The following is an 18,418-nucleotide window of genomic DNA, read 5'->3' on the forward strand; positions in this document are numbered from 1 at the left end:
CTTGTGGCCCTTTGGCCAAGGGTGTCAGGCAGGCTATGTGCTAGAGCTGGAGGGATGTCCGGTCCCAGGGGCTGGCATGGCTCCAGGCTCTGGTGCCAGAGGGGTAACTGAAGAACAAACGAGGAAGGGACTGCGCCAGGAGCCTGGGCTTGGCAGCTCCCTCCGGAGGGCACCCAGGGATGCCCGCGAGTGTCCAGGAGGCTGGTGACTTGCCAAGGTTGGGCGGGCTGGCTGGAGAGGAGGGAGAGCGCGGCGGGGGAAGAGACTTGGGAACCAGGCAACTCGGAGGCGGGGCAAGGGGCCTGGCCTGGACCGTCTGCAGGGGCGGGGACCGACCCCCAGGGGTCGCTGCGCAGCCCTCCTCCCCAGCCTGCGGGCGCCGAGGCCTGGCTGAACCACCGCGTGGCTGGGCAGGGGGAGAGGCGGCCAAGGCGGCGCCAGGCACCGGGCCCCGGAGACCGCAGCGCGCGGCATGGCGCCGATTCTCGTCCGCCACGACTCAGAGCGTGGTGGCGTAAAGGTCGAGGAGGCGCCAGGGGCCGGACGGCGGCGCGGCTCCGGAGTCTGACTCGGACACCCCCGCGTCCCGTGGTAGGAGCCGGGACCCAAACAAAGGCGGGCGGCGAATAAAAGGCAGCGGCGCGGTGTGTTCGGGTTGCTAGCTGGGGACAGGGATCCGCGCGCGTCTTCCCGCGGTCTGCTCGCCCAGGAGCGGAACCGGGAGCCCTGGCCTCCTGGGGGCTCCGAGGAGCTTCCCTCTGCGACTCCCGCCAGGAGACGAGTCTGCGCGGCGGGGTGGCCGCCGACCCCCGACCCTCCGCGCACTCCCTCCGGCGCCGGCGGCTCAGCCCAGCCCCGTTCGGCCGGCCGAGGTGAGTGCACGGCCGCGGAGCGCCATCGGGCCTCGGTCTCGGGGCTAGGGGTTGCGTTGCTAGGAGGAGGGGGAAGTCCTCCACGCCGTTTGCACCCTGGCCTGCGTGGCGCAGCGCGCGAAGTTCTCCGGCTCTCCAGCCAGCCCGGGATGCGGGCCTCGGGGGCCCCCTGGGAAAAGCCGGTCAGGGGTGGACAGAGCCCAGGCTTGCCCTCCGCGGCCCGGCCCCAGCTCCGCACCAGCTCCCCGCGGGGCTGCAGCAGCCTCGGTCGGCCTAGACAAGTTGGATGTTGGATGTCCAGGAACTGCGAGGCTTCCGACCTCCGGCCCCTGCTCGTCCCCGCTGGCGGATATCTGGGTCCATAAAAGTTGAGCGTCAGTCTGGAGCCGCCCTAGGATCGGGCTCTCGCTAGAGCGGAGGGAGGGGACAGAGTCAGGTTAATGACCCCCTGCACCTACCTCCTACCTAGCGCACTCATGCTCTCGGAGGGAAATTTCGCCGAATAACCTGGCTGTAGTTCCGGCGGGGAGAACGCGTGGGTGCTTTGGGCGGGCTGGGCCGGCTATGGACTCCGCGCGCGAGAGGGTCCCCGGGCTCTGCCGAGAACGCGAACGAGGGTGGAGGTGGAGTGGGCAGCCGGGCAGTGGCGGCGCTGAGGGTCTGGGAAGATTCCTAGCGCAAGGGGTGCCGAGTCCAGGGAGCCAACCCCACCGCCGGGAGAACTTTTCCCAACTCCCTGGGGGCGCCGGCAGCAGGGGTGGGAAGGCGCCTTCTTGGGGGCTTCCTCTTCGCGGCCCCTCTCTGCTCCACCGCCGGTGTCAGCTGCCCACGATTCCCCCCGCATTCCGAGACTGGCCGCAGGTCTTGGTCGACCCACGCCCCGGGTCAGCACCGTGGACAGCGCCTCGCGGCCACCCTGGAAACCCAGAAACCCGCGCACACTCACACCCATCCACGCGCACACACATATCTACAGACCATTGGAAAACAGTCCACACACATATTCGTAGTCCACTTGCACAAATATACACCCACCCACAATCCTCAGGTGCACACAATTCACACACAGACCCGCGGTTCACACACACGTGGGTGGTCAGATCTCACAAGCACACACGTTTGTGGACCTGGGCAGCATCTTCGCCCCCGCTCCACACTCGAGGCTGCTGTCTCCGGACTCACTGACTAAGCCCCAGACTCCAGAGCCCACCACCTGGTGTTCTCACCGATGCCATGACTCACAAAGCCACTCATGCTCCCAAGCACAGACATACTCCCACCCCCAGCGCGCGCGCGCGCGCACACACACACACACACACACTGTCCTTCTCCTGTGGGAAAAGCATGGAGATTCAGAGCAAACACCCCCTCCCCACCTCCTACTACATACCTCCCAGGGGACCAGGGCATTTGTCGGAGGGAGGGAGGGAGGAGACTGTGGCTCGGTGGAAGCTCTGGGCAGAAGCCCAGCCTGGGCAGATGCCTTACAGAATCTCCATTTTCAGCCCAGGGTCCATTTTGCTTGGCTGTCTACCCCAATAGTCACTCCTCTTCCTCTAACCTTAGTCCAGACACATTTGCAATCAGGGTCCATATTCTTTGATTGTATCATCTGTTTCCCTGCTCTGTTCCCTCCCCTAGGTTTATCTTACACACACACACACACACACACACACACACACACACACACATACACCCTCTCTTTTTTTTTGTCTTTTCAGTCATCCTTCCCCACCAACTGCCTTCAGTTCTTTCCCCAACTTTCCTTAGGCTGGGTCTGACCCAGTCTTTGCTGGGATGTGGGCACGGCTGACCCTTAGGGGGAGCTGACTCCATTCTCTCAGACTTGCTTTCTCCATTCTAGGTTCCATGTCTCCGTTACTCTCTCTTTGGAAATCTGATGGCCCTCCAACGTGGCCTCAGAAGCTTCTGTTCCCCTCTCCAGGAAGAGCCCCTGTGCCCTCCCCCTACCCAAGCATGTGTCTTGCCAAGGGAGCCAGGAGAGGTGTTTCCAAGGGGCTGAGAACTTTGGGTGAATCATTCTGGAACCCCCCCCAATGGAGATTTGTCTAGCCATGGGATCTGGTAGCCATGACTTGGCTTACCCTTTGACACCTCTCCTGCTGTTGTCCTTCAGAAACTGGGTTGAAAGAAGAACAGTCCCAGTATGGTGTGGCGGAAGGAGCACCGGACTGGAAGTGAAGGGACCTGGATCCTAGTCCGAGCTTGACCACAGACTCCCAATTTGCCCTTGGGCAAACTACTACCCTTCTCTGAGCTTCAGGCTTCCCATCTATTAAAGGACTGGCTGAGGTGACCTGTAGGGTCCTAATGATCTGGAACATTGACTCTCTAGTGTGTCTCTTCAGTGTGGGTGGGATTGAAAATTGTAATTCTAACCCCAAAGATGATCCTGCCTTTCCCCTTCCTTAGAGCACCCACCGCTAGTAAAGGGTTGCTGTTCCCTGAGTGAGGGACGTTCAGATGATTTCTTTCATAGGACCAGAGACGCCAAGTAATTTTCTTGAGGTCGTACTGCTGACATGCAGTCTTTATTGGGGTGGGCATTACTTCTACTGTCTATATATCATCTGCATAAACCACCAGTTCTGCTGGTAGATATGTGATGAATGAATGAGTGAATGATCAAATGAATGAATAGAAGACTTAAACCTGAATCTCCGGATCCCCTGGTCCTTGAATGTTTTAAGCCCATTTCTCTGCTAGTGTAGACATACTTCCCTTGTCTCCCCATCCTCCCCACCCCCTATTCCCGTAGTCATCAAAGGCGAAAGGAATTGCCCCAGTTAAGGTCCTTCCTCCCAGGTGGCAGACGCTGGGCTGGTTGTAAATGGCCACAGAGAAGGGACCAGCTGAGAGCAGCTTTAGAGGTCCTGCCCAGTAAGTAGCGCTTTGCAATCAGCCTCATGTCCTTAGACCCAACCAAGCAGACTGCCCATGGGCAGTTGGTTGCTGGCCAGGCTCTGATGCCAAGAGGGAAGACAGCCATGACTGCCATGTGGCTGAGCAGCCTCTTTTCATAACCCCATGAGCTGAGGATGGCAAAAATAGCCTCCACAGATGAGCCAAGTGAGATGTTGAGCAAGGAGGTGGTGTCCCTAAGGGCCAGCAGCCAGCCCACAGCCAGCAATGAAAGTAGGCACCCCAAAATGGTAGGGGTGGTAGTAGTGATGGTTGACGGTAACAACACTATCGGTATTGATAATGATGCTAACATTGTTAAAATCGGGAGCTCAGTGATTAGCGTTTTTGGTTCCCTTCCCCTCTTTGAAATGGTTTCCCCATCTGAACCCCTCTCATACTTCTCCCCACACCCAAATGTGGAAAAACTGAGGGCTGGGACAGTGAGGCAGGGGTGTGGGATTGTCCACCAGTCCTAGCCAAGGAGGAGGGCTTGTCAGCTGAAATCCTGTTCTCTGCCTGCCCTCCCCCTACCTTGAGCATGTGTCTTGCCAAAGGAGCCAGAAGAGGTGTCAAAGTCTGTCAAAACACCCTTCCAAACTGGATTCCAAAGCATCAAAGCCTGGGGAAAATAAATAAAGAGAGCCGTGTCGGCCCAAAATAGAAACATGCACCAACTCACAAATATGCATGTTTTCCAAAAGTCGCATTTCACGGGCAGACAGTGCGGCTCATGCTGCAGCTGCCCAACAAAGGCTGGAGGCATGGATGCTGCATGGGACCAGTCCAGGGATGGCGGCAGAGCCTCCCCCAGTGAGCTCACTCCCTGCCTGGCCGCCGGGAGACCAGACAGCCGCACTCCACTCTGCACCAGCTGGAAGGTACACGGGCGGTAGGATTGTGAGGAATATGTATCTGTCTTGTCAAAGCTCTTTAGAAACAGGCCCAGGCATGGCTAGTGGCCTCAGGTCCTCCGCCTTATGAAGGGAGTCTGGTGCTAACAATACCAACACTCATAGCTGCCATGTGTAGAGTACCTACTATGTGCCAGGTGCTAAGCATTTACATGGACTGTCTCACTTAAGCCTTGCCACCATCTCATGGCACATAAATTGTCATCCTCATGTATGGGAAAAGCAAAATTCAGAGAAGCGAAAAGACTTGCCAGATCACACAGTGAGAAGAGGCCAGGCTGGGATCAGATTTTGATCTGAATGAAGCAAAAACCCCCATTTTGCCCAGTACCCTATATTGTTTTGGTTACTGTCATTCAATAAATATTTTCTTGTCGAGAAACCTGTTTATGTGATGGGTTTCAAAGGGATATAAATCTCTCTGCCAGACAGGCCAGAGGTGAAGGGCAGTACCCTCACCTTTGTTTATCAATCAGTGGCCTGGGCTGGGTACTCAAGGCTTCTGAGCCATGGCCGGGCTGGGGCTGAGTCCCTGTAAGAGGCTGGAATGGGGCTCAAGCTGTGAAGCTTGGACTATTGAAGACAACTTAACTCTGTAAGAGGTCAAGGATATGAGAGGCCTCTGCAGATGGGGGAGTTACTCAAGAGAGGGCAAGTGAGTTGCCCAGCATCACGCAGCGTGTTGATAGCAGAGCCTGAGTCTCAAATTCCAGGCCAGGGATCTTCCCAGGCAGCCAGGCTGGCTTCCTTGGGTGAGTGGGAAGTGTCCAAACCACACCAGGGAAGGGCACTGAACCGATGCAGCTGGTAAACCTAACAGCTCCCTTCTAAGAGCGGAGGTGAAATGCCGCTTGCTGTCATCGCTCTAGTCCTCTCCCCAACACTCCTCTGACATCAGCCACATGGCAGACAGTGTGCTAAATGCTTCATGGACCTTAACTGATATGATCCCCATGGCCGCCCAAGAGGGAGGTGCTCTGATTCCATTTCACAATGAAGGGACCTGAGGTTAGAGAGGTCAAGTTACCCTCTCAAGGTCACAGTGCTGGTGAGGAGGCAGGTGGAGCCCAGCAGAGCCCCTGCTGGCTGGTTTGCTCTGGGGGTGAGGAAGGGGAAGGTTTGGAACTGATGCCAAGGGGGCGGAGGAGCTGATGGGCAGCGGCAGGCTATTTATATTACACCTCCAGGCTGGTCACGCTTGCTGGCATGTGTACCAGCAGAGGCTGTGTCTCTGCCAAAACCTGGAAGGAAGAACCTGGTACAGCATCCTGGGGCCAGGCCCTGGAGGGCACTAGTGAAGTGTAAGGTCTGGATATGTTTCCCCCAGAACTCAGGGGAGAGAAGATGCTGGAGAGGGCTTCGTTGCCTGCAGAACTCCCAGCATGCCCTTGATCCTGGCAATTTACTTCCTCCCATCCGTTCCTCACTCTGAGGGAACCAAATGGGGAGCCTGCCAGTTTGGAAAAGGCTGTTGGGTAGCAGGTGATGGTGTTTCTGTATGCAGTGAGCTTGACCATTGGGAACAAGGGGGCAGTAAGGGCAATGGGAAGGATTGGCTTGGATTTAGATTCCAGAACGTACCATTTACAGGGGCACTTCTTGGAACCACAAGTGATGTCCTAGGAGATAGCGTCCAGGGACTCAAAGCTTCTCTGCCAGAAAAGGTCTTCTTCATAATCTCCCATCCCACAAGCATCTGCCTGAGCGGTCTTACCGTGTACAGGTGTGGGCTTGTAGAAGTGTGAGGTTGGTACAAAAGTAATTGTGATTTTTGCCATTGAAAATAGTAGCAAAACCCGATTCCCTTTGCACCAACCTAATGGAAAGGTCTCTGTCTCTGTCCCTGTAGAGCTCATCAGAGTCCCCATTCCCACCTGCCAGCACCTCTGACCAAAGGAGCAGAGGTAATAGATGATGAATGGTGTCTCAGCCAGGTCCCCTACTGCAGTAGAAGAGGGACCAAAGGGATCACTCCAGGGTCAGGAGGAAAGTTTCTTATAGGTGTTGCCCCCAGGACAACTGGGCTGTCCATGAGCTTGATGTCTTGGTAGGAGGCAGGTGTGGTAGAGAAGGCTCTTTTCCGCCCAGCCATCTGCTTGGGGCATCCAACACATACAGTGGCACCTGGATGATGTGTCCTTTGCCAAACCTTGTGAATAGAAGAGACATGACTGCCAGCTGGAAGCTGCTCCTGTTGTGAAGAAGGATGTGGAGATCTTCTTGTCTCTGGGGAAGGCAGCTTCAGTGGAAGGCAGGGTGGGGAAGGTTGTGGCAAATTGGTGTTCCTGGGAGGTTTGGAAAAAGTATATGTTCCCCCCAAGCTGCAACTGCATTGACCTTTGCACTGGCCTGGGGACCTCTCTGTTCTTTGTTGGGGAGCTCTGCAGGGCAATCACCCCAATGATAATGATCATGATAATAAAAGTCAACATATTTTGAATGTTTAGTATCTGCTGGGCCCTGGGCTTAGAACTTTACAGATATGATCTCATTTCATGCTTATACCTGCCCAGCAAGGGGGATAGCACTGTTATCTCCATGTTAAGGATGAGAAATGTGAAGTGCAGAGACTAAGCACTTACTAATAAGCAGTGGAGATGGGACCCAGATGCCACGTGCACAAGGACTGACCCCACACTCTGGCCTTCACCTCCCTTGATTTGGATCTTTGAGGATGAGTATGATTGAAGCCAGAGTACCTTGTGAGTCCCTCAGTAATCTTGGTAATTGCACATAGGAACTCGGGCTGTGTTCTAATGGATAGGGTGACGTGAACTGACCATTTGCTTCTTGACTGCCAAGCCACCGGACAGTTCACTTTTTGAATGTCCAGATGTGGGCAGCATCTGGCAGACTGGCAGGACATTGCTGGCTTTCATCCAGATGCTTCCTCTTTTCCTTCCATGTAGACACAGCTGAGACTCTCATCCCTCTGGACATGATTGTGTGTGGGGAATCCCAGGTTGAAAAGTATTTATTGGTTTTAAGGCATCATCTTGTGACTTCACAAAAGCAGGTTGTTGGTTTTTGTTCCTCCCTGCAGTCCAGGCCTGGGAGACATTAGAGAGGAAGGAATCAGGCTTTGGAAAACTGTCAGCAGCCGGAAGAGAAAACCCCTCCTTCCCTTCTTTAGGCAGGGAAGCTGGAAAAGGCTGCCGGCAGTGTGCATTGCAGGCCAGTAGCTGCTGTGGGTTCCCTCTGAGGTTTCTGATTTTCCAACCTAGTGCTCCAGAGTCTTCGAGCAGAGGATCCCAGAGTAACAGAGCCAGGAGTCTGATGAACAGGGACACTCAGCCGGTTGGCATTCTTGGGCATTAATGAGCATGCGAATAGATCTGGGGTGAAAAGGTTCACGGAGCCTTCAGGAGGAAAGGAGTTAAGACATCACTAAGTTAAGATTATGTTTTCTTTTTAAGATAGGCTCTCTGTCATCCCGGCTGGAGTGCAGTGGTGCAATCACAGCTCATTGCAGTTTCAAACCCCTGGGCTCAAGCAGTCCTCCCACCTCAGCCTCCTGAGTAGTTGGGACTATAGGTGTGCATGACCACACATGGCTATGTTTTTTACTTTTAGTAGAAACATGTCTCCCTATGTTGCCCAGGCTGGTCTTGAACTTCTGGGCTTAAGATCCACCTGCCGTGGCCTCCCAAAGTGCTGAGATTGCAGGTGTGAGCCACTACACCTGGCCAGATTATGCTGATTTAGCAGAAAGTCCTTGTTTTATATAGCAAGCACCAACAAGTGAATGAGTGAATGAATTGGTAAATGTAGGAATTGGGGAGGGGGCTGAGGGACTTTGACAGTCGGGGCTTTGATTTGGCAGGGCCTGACCCCAAATATGGACAAAAGGAAGAATCCTTTTCTTGTCCTCACCCCCCAAACTTGAAAGAATGTCCCCCATCCCAGGAAAAGCTGAGGAGCTGCCCTGCTCAGCAGCTCAACGGCTCTGGATTGGAGAGTCGTGGATGTCCTCCCATCCTGAGGGGACATGGAGATTGGGCAGCTGAGCCCAGGTCTTGGGGAATGGGGTGGCTGTGCTGCTACCCTGCTCAGAAGTTGCTCTGATGCTCAGCAGGTGCACTTGGAGGTGATTGCTTCTGGACAGGAGGCTTCTGCCTTCCCTGCCACCACCTTGCCTGGGACAGCACTTGAATAGAAATCAATTTTAGGCTGTCACCAGCCTAAAGACTAAGTAGCTTAAGTAGCTTATTTCTCCCTCTGCAGAACTACTCTCAAAGCATTCCCAGCCTTCACCTCCTCCAGCTGGTTCCCCCCCACCCCGCCTCCATCCTGGAGTAATGAGGGGCCCAGAACATCCTTGGCTCAGGTTGGGTAGAGAGACGGACTCCCTGAATGTTGCCTTCTCACTGCCTGCCCCCCACCCCATTCCATTCTGCAGGACCCTCTGGTCCTGGGGTGTCTCTGGCTTCTGGCTGTGGCATGGATTGGAACCCGCTGAAAGCAGATGGAGGCTGCTGCCTCAGGACCCAGGGAATCTACAACCCTTTTGACCTCAACTGGCTCCCCAGCCCTAAATTACCCCTTCCTCTCTCCTGTGTCACACTCCTGTGTCCTGGCCCTCTAGGGACTCCAAATGACAGAACTGGGAGGTATCTGAAAGCTCGAGTCCAGCCCTCCCATTTGACAAAAGGGTATACTGAGGCCCAGGAGAAGGAAAGACTTGCCCAAGTTCAAATAGGAGACAAAGCCCCATTATCATGGAAGAACTGGTGCGTTGGGAGAGGCATTCCCATGAGACTTTGGTAACACTCCAACATTGAGCAGGGTTGGGGTGTGAGGGAAGGGGTCTGGGATTTTCGAGTCCGCTTTGCTGGGTCTTTCTTGGCCTCTGCGTCTGGGAGCAACAGTTCCTAGTTCCTGGGGCCGTGAGCCTCCCAAGCATTTTATGAGAAAGGCAGCAGAGTTGGGGGAGGGCAGTGCTTGAGGGTCCTCTGCCCCAGCGGCTGAGCACCAACCCTCAACTTGTGTCTCTGTAGGCAGCTGCATCATTGTGGAGGGCGTGCTGAGGCTGAGGCCAGTGTCAGTCTCCCCCCACCCCAGAGCAAGGGCCTCTGTGCTGGCCCCAGGGGCTGAGGGGTACTGAGCCCACCTCCTGGACAGACACCTGCTCTCCACTATCCATGCCTGAGCCATCACTCAGCAAGGGAACCAAGAAGCCTTCCCTGGAGCCACTGACCTGTGTGGGCACCAAAGGTGAGAATTCACCTGGGCACCTGTGATGGGGAAGTGGAAGGTCAGTCCAGTTCCACCCTCCTCCCTTCCCTGGAACCCACAGTCCAGCCAATACTATAACTAAGCCGTGACCAGAAGGGCGGATGCTGTGTGTGTGTGTGTGTGTGTGTGTGTGTGTGTGTACACGCAGGTGCATGTATGCACACATACCCAAGTGGGGGTTGGGAGGACTGACTCTAGGACCCTGAGATATTCAAATATGAAAGACTCAAATAAAATCTATCACAGTGAGAAGGGCACTGAGCTCATCAGAAATCAGGTTCAAATAAGCCCCTTCACTTCCTTAGTCTCAGTTTTCATGTCTGCAAATTGGAAATAATTCCTAGGAGGAGAAACCAACGCAAAAATGATCCGCAAGCTGCAAGTTGCTGCATGGATGCAACATGATTCGGTCCCACTGCTCCCCACCCCCACAAGAGGATTGAAGATGGGAAGAGAAAGGGCTCTGGCTCAGGATCACAAGGGCAGCCTCCACCATCTCCCCGCTTTCCTCTGCCCCTGGCCTCCTCAGCCCTTCACAGGCCCAGGCAGCAGGGGATGGGGAGCCCCAAGTTCTCAGAGAGAGAGAGATTTGCCCTAAGGTTCTCTCTTCCTTCCCAGGCAGTGAGGCTGCGGGTACAGTCCTCTCCCAGAGCTCCATCCCGAGCTCCATTGCAGCCCCCCAGCAGGTTTGAGCACGTTTAGCTTCTGATGCATCCTCCAGCTTCTCTTTGGGTGGTATGGGGCAGAGAAGAGTTTTGCAACATCCCTGGACCCATGAATTGTGGTCTGGGTGTGCTGGGGCTGTGGGAGGGTTTGCAGTCTCCCAAGCCTCCCCCAGAGCTAGGAACTGGCCGGTGACCACCTGCTGTGTCCCAGCAAAGCTGATGGCTCCCAGCACATGGCTATTGGCTATTCAGCTGCTCTTGCCACTTGGCCTGGCCTCTGTGTGTGCCCCCTCCAAAGACAGCAGGACCCCTGCATGCTGCCACCACCAGGTATTCTGCAGAGAGATGAAGGGGAGCCTCTCAGTGTCCAGCTTCCTTTGCTCTGCCTCCCCCAAATGGTTGGTGACTGAGAATCAGAGGATTTGGAGAGCATCTCTTCCCGCTCCCCATCTGGCAGATGGAGAAACTACTTATCCAGAGATGTGAAGTGACTGGTTCTAGGTCACACAGCAGGCCAGTATCCAGGCAGGTTCAAGTCCCTGGGGCCACTTGTGCTGCCCCAGACACAGATCGCCTGCTTCTTTCACCTCCTTCGCACCCATGCTTGAACTTGCAGCAAGATCCCAAGATGAGATGATGGGGGAATTGTTTTACATATTTGTTAATCGAGTCTCAGAATGAAAAGGGCCCTGAACTCATCAGCCAGGAAGAAATCCAATTTGGCTTTTATGGCCATAGTTATTGGTCATATATCGTTGGAATCTTTTTATTTTGTATTAACTCAGCGGTCTAGGGGCTGGGGTGCTGGACTGGCTGCTGGGCCCAGAGGTTCCTCTGCACTTGGCAGCTGTGGTCTCCAGCGTCACACACCCAGGACTTGGGACTGAGGGTGGGAGCCATGCAGTGGGAGGGGAAGGTCTGGATGGGTTGGCTAAGGCCTGCAGTGAGGGTTTCCAGGAACTGCCTGACCCTTCAGGCCAGGGCATCTGGGAGCCTAGTCAGATTTCACAGGTTCTGTAAGTGTGGCCATTTTTATTAAGCTTTCCTTGTCTTTTCCCAGTGATGCCAAGGCTGCTTTGTGGGCTTCAGGATCCAGAGCTGATGTGTTTTGATGGCGAGGCCTGAGTTGTACAGACAGGGGCAGCAGGTGGGGAAAAGGGGCCAGAGAGGGTCAGTCGATGGAATTCCTTTTGGCAGCAGGGCATTGTGGCTAAAAGAATGGGCTGTGACATTGCCTCCAGAGGCTCCAATCCAGCCCAGCTCTGCAGGCAGCCTTGTAGGGTAGGGGTTGGATCAGACATGACATAAATAAATAAATAAAGCACCTCCCATGTGCCAGACACACAGTAGTAATCAGTGAATGTTGAACTCCCCACCCAGTTCCCTTGTAAGGGGCCTGGCAGATAGTAAGCCCTTGGACTTCTATTTCCTTCTATGGTCTGGCTCTATCAAGAAGAGCTGTTTGGCTGATCTGGGTGTGCTGTGTGTGTCCCCCTGACTGGCTGGCCCAAATGCCCTTATTTCTTCCTCACCCATGGCTGCAGGAAAAGATACTCTGCTGAGGAGTGAGCCTTGGCTCACGATCCAACAGCCTGAGTCCATTCCCCGAACCCCCAGGGGCACATATGAGCCATGTCGGGTGGGGGCGGGGAGGCCAAAGGCTGGATCAGTTGCTGGAGGGAGCCACTGGGAACAGGGGAGGAGGACCAGGGCGGCAAGGGTTTTCCAAGAATGCTCCTGGACCAGCTGTATCAGAATCACCTGAGGAAGTGTTTAAATACAGATTCCAGGTTGGGCATGTTGGCCGACACCTGTATTCCCAGCACTTTGGAAGAATGGGGCAGAAAGATTGCTTGAATTTGAGATCAGCCTAGGCAACTTAGCAAACCCCATCACTACAAAAAAATTTTTTTTAAAAGACAGCCAGGTGTGGTGGCATGCACCTGTAGTCTCAGCTACTCGGGAGGCTGAGGTGGGAGGACCACTTGAGCCCGGGAGGTCGAAGCTGCATTGAGCTGTGATAGTGTCACTGGACTCCAGCCTGCAAAACAGAGTGAGACCTCGTCTCAAAACAAAACAAAGCCCAGATTCCTGGGCCCCACCTCCTCAGAATCTGACCTGGTATCACCCTAGAATCTGCACTTTAACAAGTATGCCTAGTCACTCAAATTCATACTGCAGTCCAAGGATCTTTGCAGCAGAGAATAAAGGAATCCGCTTCAGTCGACTTGTGGACCTGCCTACAGCAGGGGCCAGACCTTATTATAAACTAATAAGTTCATAATACTCATAGAAGCTGTTGTGGTTCAGCAGGGGAGCAGTGTCACCCTCCCCATTCCATATTTGCCTTCTTGGTGTTAGGGGGTCCAGTTCTGTCCCACTGAGCCCACTAGAGAGGGGACACAGAACAGGGAAAGTGACAGTGGCTGTTGTGCCCATCAACCTTGGATCCCTCTGGTGTTGGCTGGGACATTTCCTCGGGTGATATATGGACCCGGACAAAGCTTGTTTGCCTGATAAATATTGAGCCGTTCGGTTTACAAGTCAGCGCCCACAGTTTCCTCACCAGCTGTCAGCCCCAGGAGGCCAGTCATCCTTCATCCACTTCATCTGTGCAGCCTGACCTTCTCTGAGAAATGGGGGGCTTGAACAGGCTCATCACAGAGCCCCACCTGACTCCCCTCCCATCCCCAACCTGGGTTCCTAATAATAAGCCCAGATTTTCTTTGCGGAGAGGAGTAGTCGTTTGTACCCCTCTGAATTTCCTGCTGGCAAATTGAGCCAACAAAGATGTGTTTCTTAGGGGGCTACAGGGGTGCTGGGGAGTGGGAGTAGGTGCCTGCTTCAGTCGCAGCCACAAAGCCAGGTTTCCCTAGGGCTGGGGCAGGGGACGTGGGATGATAGATTTAGGGTCTTCTTGCTGGGGAAAGAGCTCAGACAAGTGTGGAAAGTCACCCAGCCATACCCCTTCCTCTATGGATCTAGAAGGCATTCCCAGGCTCTGTTGCCATTTTTATTTGAGATTCTAGATAGGACTTGGGACTTCCTCAGAGAAGACTCTGGGAGGGCCCTAGGATCCAGCTGCTAGGATGGGGCTCCCTGCTTCACCCCTACTTTCTCTCTGGGATGCTTCATGGCCCCATTGTATTAGGGTTCTCCAGAGAAAAAGGAACAACAGGAGATTTATATATGTCAGAGAGAGAGATTTATTAGAAGGAATTGGCTTATGTGATGATGGAGGCTGAGAAGCCCCAAGATCTGCAGGCAGCAAGCTGGAGACCCAGGAGAGCTGACGGTGTAGCTGCTGTTCAATGGAGACCCAGGAGAGCTGACGGTATAGCTACTGTTCGATGGAGACCCAGGAGAGCCGAAGGTGTAGCTGCTGTTCGATGGAGACCCAGGAGAGCCGACGGTGTAGCTGCTGTTCGATGGAGACCCAGGAGAGCCGACGGCGTAGCTGCTGTTCGATGGAGACACAGGAGAGCTGACGGTGTAGCTGCTGTTCGATGGAGACCCAGGAGAGCCGACAGTGTAGCTGCTGTTCGATGGAGACCCAGGAGAGCCGACGGTGTAGCTGCTGTTTGATGGAGACCCAGGAGAGCCGACGGCGTAGCTGCTGTTCGATGCAGACCCAGGAGAGCCGACGGCGTAGCTGCTGTTCGATGGAGACCCAGGAGAGCCGACGGCGTAGCTGCTGTTCGATGGAGACCCAGGAGAGCCGACGGCGTAGCTGCTGTTCGATGGAGACCCAGGAGAGCCGACGGCGTAGCTGCTGTTCGATGGAGACCCAGGAGAGCCGACGGCGTAGCTGCTGTTCGATGGAGACCCAGGAGAGCCGACGGCGTAGCTGCTGTTCGATGGAGACCCAGGAGAGCCGACGGCGTAGCTGCTGTTCGATGGAGACCCAGGAGAGCCGACGGCGTAGCTGCTGTTCGATGCAGACCCAGGAGAGCCGACGGCGTAGCTGCTGCTCGATGGAGACCCAGGAGAGCCGACGGTGTAGCTGCTGCTCGATGGAGACCCAGGAGAGCCGACGGTGTAGCTGCTGTTCGATGCAGACCCAGGAGAGCCGACGGTGTAGCTGCTGTTCGTTGGAGACCCAGGAGAGCCGACGGTGTAGCTGCTGTTCGTTGGAGACCCAGGAGAGCCGACGGTGTAGCTGCTGTTCGATGGAGACCCAGGAGAGCCGACGGTGTAGCTGCTGTTCGATGGAGACCCAGGAGAGCCGACGGTGTAGCTGCTGTTCGATGCAGACCCAGGAGAGCCGACGGTGTAGCTGCTGTTCGATGGAGACCCAGGAGAGCCGACGGTGTAGCTGCTGTTCGATGGAGACCCAGGAGAGCCGACGGTGTAGCTGCTGTTCGATGGAGACCCAGGAGAGCCGACGGTGTAGCTGCTGTTCGATGGAGACCCAGGAGAGCCGACGGTGTAGCTGCTGTTCGATGGAGACCCAGGAGAGCCGACGGTGTAGCTGCTGTTCGATGGAGACCCAGGAGAGCCGACGGTGTAGCTGCTGTTCGATGGAGACCCAGGAGAGCTGACGGTGTAGCTGCTGTTTGAGACTGAAGGCCTGAGGACCAGGAATGATGATGGTGTAAGTTCTAGTCTGAAAGTTGGCAGGCTGAAGACCCAAGAAGAGCCGATATTTCAGCTTGAGTCCAAAGGCCAGAAAACACTAACGTCGGCCAGGCACGGTGGCTCCCACCTGCAATTCTAGCACTTTGGGAGGCCGAGGCCTGTGGATCATGACGTCAGGAGTTTGAGAACAGCTGGCCAATATGGTGAAATCCCGTCTCTACTAAAAATACAAAAAATTAGCTGAGCGTGGTGGTGCACGCCTGTAGTTCCAGCTGCTCGGGAGGTTGAGGTAGGCGAATTGCTTGAACCTGGGAGGCGGTGTTGCAGTGAGACAAGATCACGCCACTGCACTCCAGCCTGGGCAACAGAGCAAGTCTCTGTCGAGAGAGAGAGAGAGAGAGAGAGAGAGAGAGAGAGAGAGAGAGAGAGAGAGAGAGAGAAAAGACCAATGTCCAAGCTCTAGCAGTCAGCAAAAAGAATTCCCTCTTACTCAGCCTTTTTGTTTTATTCAGATCTTGAACTGATTGGTTGAGGCCAACCCTTGTTAGTGAGCACCATCTGCTCTACTCTGTGTACTGATGCTAATCTTATCCGGAGGCTGGGCTTGGTGGCTCACTCCTGGAATCCCAACACTTTGGGAGGCTGAGGCGGGTAGCTCACTTGAGGTAGGAGTTCAAGACCAGCCTGGCTGACATGGTGAAACCCTATCTCTACTAAAAATGCAAACATTAGCCAGGCATGGTGGCATGCACCTGTAATCCCAGCTACTCAGGAGGCTGAGACAGGAGAATCACTTGATCCTGGGAGGCGGAGGTTGCAGTGAGCCAAGTTTGTGCCACTGCACTCCAGCCTGGGCAACAGAGCAAGACTCCATCTCAAAAAAAAAAAAAAAACCCAAACTTATCTGGAAACTCTCTCTCTCTCTCTCTCTCTCTCTCTCTCTCTCTCTCTCTCACACACACACACACACACACACACACACACAGAATCATGTTTGGCCTAATGTCTGGGCACCCCATAGCCGAGTCAAGTTGACATATAGAATTAATCATCACACCCATGACCCATTGAAGGGAAGGCCAAGCTTCTGAGGTTGGTGGTAGACTTCCTTTATATCATGCCCTGAATTGCCGCCTACTGAAAGCAGAATTGCCAGGCTCCGAGTGATTTCCAGTCTTATGGGGATGGTGCAAACTTGCCAAAAGGCAATGGGTTTCTCCAATGAGTACTGACATCTCAGCTATCAGAGAGCTCATAGGCTGCCTGGTATGGCTCAAAAGAGCCTGGGCTTTAGAATCAATAGACCCGAGGTTCAAACTCCAGTTCTGCCCCTTAGTAGCTGTGTGACCTTTCTAATTCTGATTTTGCTTCTGTAAAAAGTGGATGCTAATAATGCCTTCTTTTTTTTTTTTTTTGAGACGGAGTTTCGCTCTTGTTACCCAGGCTGGAGTGCAATGGCGCGATCTCGGCTCACTGCAACCTCTGCCTCCCGGGTTCAGGCAATTCTCCTGCCTCGACCTCCCGAGTAGCTGGGATTACAGGCACGCGCCACCATGCACAGCTAATTTTTTGTATTTTTAGTAGAGACGGGGTTTCATCATGTTGACCAGGATGGTCTCGATCTCTTGACCTCATGATCCACCCGCCTCGGCCTCCCAAAGTGCTGGGATTACAGGCTTGAGCCACCGCGCCCGGCCCAATAATGCCTTCTCTAGAGTCCTTGCAGGGCTGATGTGAGGATGACAGAGGATGGATAAGGAATACTGGGCATGTGGTAGATGCAGAGTTAATTATGATGATGATCTTAATGGGCGTCAGTTTCTGCAGTGAAGTAGCTGGGCTTTTGACTTCACTCCATGTGCATGATTTTGCCCCCGTTTCACCACCACATCTCCAGTGCCTCTCCAGCCGCCTAGCCTAGGTGCAGTATCCAGGTCTCGGAGAAAGGTTTGGAATTCTGATGATAGTCAGGTACATAGCCGGGTGGTCCGGAGAGCGACAGATTCTCAGAAGATGGAGTATCTGGACTTAGGACAGTGATGCCTGGGTGGCACCAAGGCCTCCTCTTTTCTTTCCTCCCTTCTCTAGAGCTGTTCAACTCAAAATAACTCATTTTGTGCCACCGACCCAAGGGTAAGAGAATCAAAGACCTCGAGATATTCGAGCACCAGAGCTGAACTAGGGAAGGCAAAACACCCTGATCCAGGAAGAAAAAGCTGATTAGCTCCTAATTGCCATTAAATTGTATATACATATATGTATTTTAAGTGAGATCTGCATGTCTAATGTGATTTTTTGATTACATTTTAATAGTCTGGCTGGGATGGGGGAATGGAGAAGGAAGCGTTCTGTAATCCTCTGCCAGAGGAGGGAAGTTATAAACAAAAGCACAGGGAGGTTCTGGCATAGGTTCACATCCCTGGGAGCCCCACTTGCTCTGGAGAAGAGTGAGGCCTGGCAGGGGGTTGGGGGTGTTTTTGAGGCAACACCACCTCCCATTGAAGCCCCGTTCTGTCCAAATGGGGAAGTCCATCTGACCTGTGACTTGAAGATTGTCTTTTCCCTTCAGCTTCAAAAACAGCTCTCCCATTAGGTGCGGTGGCTCACACCTGTAATCTCAACACTTTGGAAGGCTGAGATGGGCAGATCGCTTGAGGTCAGGAGTTCGAGACCAGCCTGGTCAATATGATGAAACCCCCATCTCTACTAAAAAATACAAAAATTAGCCAGGCATAGTGGTGCATACCTGTAGTCCCAGCTACTCAGGAGGCTGAGGCACAAGAATCACTTGAACCCAGGAGGCAGAGGTTGCAGTGAGCCGAGATTGCACCACTGCACTCCAGCCAGGGCGACAGAGCAAGACTCCGTCTCAAAAAACAAAACAAAAACAAAACTAGGTCTCCTACTTTGGCACTTTGAGTCCACAAGCCATCTCCCTCCAGGCCTGGTTGTTCCTTGGGGCTGCCAAAAACTGTCCCCAGAATCTGGGGATGGAGTAGAATGAATCCTGGTCCTGCCACTGATAAGATGACCTTGGGTCAGTCCCTTCTCCTTGACTTAACCTTGGGTAAGTCTGTTTCCCCATGTGTAAAATGAAGGCGTTGGAGAAGGTATACTCTGAAGTCTCTTCTGGGCCATTACCTACTTCCTGCTCATTGAACGATCCCCCTCTCCATCTCGGGAATAGGTGATTCCACACTCGGTCACCCACAGGGCGTTTGCCCACGCCCCC

At 54.1% G+C, this 18,418-nt stretch overlaps 1 protein-coding gene across 6 annotated transcripts in view; it reads left to right on the top strand.

The window, feature by feature from the left end:
• Positions 1-367: 367 nt before the first annotated feature.
• Positions 368-18,418, top strand: part of DISP3 (dispatched RND transporter family member 3) — a 58,289-nt gene continuing 40,238 nt past the window's right edge. For 2 of the 6 annotated variants that reach the window (XM_035307723.3, XM_035307727.3), the window contains exons 1-2: positions 658-872; positions 9,706-9,922. The gene's annotated coding sequence lies outside the window, so the exon portion shown is untranslated. Of the gene's footprint in view, positions 592-657; positions 873-9,705; positions 9,923-18,418 lie in introns of those variants that run through there. The other 4 variants (XM_035307725.3, XM_078330374.1, XM_035307722.3 and 1 more) reach the window with 2 other exon arrangements.

The sequence above is a fragment of the Callithrix jacchus genome, chromosome 7, assembly GCF_049354715.1.
Source record: "Callithrix jacchus isolate 240 chromosome 7, calJac240_pri, whole genome shotgun sequence".
In the NCBI taxonomy this organism is placed as follows: domain Eukaryota; kingdom Metazoa; phylum Chordata; class Mammalia; order Primates; family Cebidae; genus Callithrix; species Callithrix jacchus.